Source organism: Aplysia californica, unplaced genomic scaffold (genome assembly GCF_000002075.1).
Source record: "Aplysia californica isolate F4 #8 unplaced genomic scaffold, AplCal3.0 scaffold00144, whole genome shotgun sequence".
Classification (NCBI taxonomy): domain Eukaryota; kingdom Metazoa; phylum Mollusca; class Gastropoda; order Aplysiida; family Aplysiidae; genus Aplysia; species Aplysia californica.
The window spans coordinates 1,431,914-1,432,883 of record NW_004797414.1 but is presented as its reverse complement, the minus strand read 5'-3'; the positions used below and the strand labels follow the sequence as shown (position 1 = coordinate 1,432,883).

The 970-nt window shown below is 42.7% G+C and overlaps 1 protein-coding gene across 1 annotated transcript in view; it reads left to right on the top strand.

Moving 5' to 3' along the window:
- The window catches only part of LOC101851404 (kinesin-like protein KIF22), a gene marked incomplete at its 3' end in the record, with an annotated part of 19,489 nt that overhangs the window by 10,061 nt on the left and 8,458 nt on the right, over window positions 1-970 (top strand).

The following is a 970-nucleotide window of genomic DNA, read 5'->3' as shown; positions in this document are numbered from 1 at the left end:
GGTGTTTTGCATTTTTTTTAACTGAAAGGGGGGGAGGCGGCACAATATTTACGAAAGTTTATCGGATTGACCGTCAAAGTTCACCTGTGTGTGTATCGTGTGTTGTGAGGTCATGTAATTGGTGTTTCCATGTAGTGTGTTATCGTGTGATTTGCCATGCTCTCGACTCAAGTTTTGGAAAGAAGAAATACGGAGTCAAGATAATGAGCAGAGAAATTTGTAATGTTTTTTTTTGTTTGTTTTTTTTCCCCTCAGATACGGATTCCTTACAGAAACAGCAAACTCACTCGTCTGTTGCAGGTTAGTTATTTCTCATTTGTTCAAAAAGATCTCACAGTCGGATCTGCTCTGATGGCCGCTAGTCTAAGACCATCACCTGTACAAACAACAACTTTCCACCTTGCCCTTGCATGTTTTGTTTTGACATTATGACACTGCCTGTGGGGGGAGGGGGGTCGATCATGATTTGCCCTTCATTTCTCTGCGCAGATGCTCTTTAAAAAATTATGCTCTTAAAAAAATCGCAACATATTTTATCCTGGTCTTCCCATGCTGAATACAATCCATTCAGGACTGTGGGTGGTTGGTGGGTGCTTTGCTGTTGTTTGCTCCTTCTTTTCTATCAGACATCTATCGTCTTTATTATCTTTTTTCCTTTACTATGTAAGTCACTTTCTAGAAACACTTCTAATCTTCGGCACTTTTGTGATTTATTTGTGTTGCATGTGCTGAAGCGGGTGGTTGGAGGGCGCCACTGGTAGGTCCTACAACTTGTTTACTTTCCCTCAGTTGGTTCGGTCTGCTTGTCTTACTTTTTCCCTCTGCTCTAAATGGCCAGTATTGAGTTCTGTGACCATGTGCTTCTCTTTACTCACACACAAACAAAGCGCTGTCAAAACTCTTCCTGGGGGCCCTCGTGGCCTAGAGGTTAAGGTGTTGGCCTCTCATTCAAAGGTCCCGGGTTCGATTC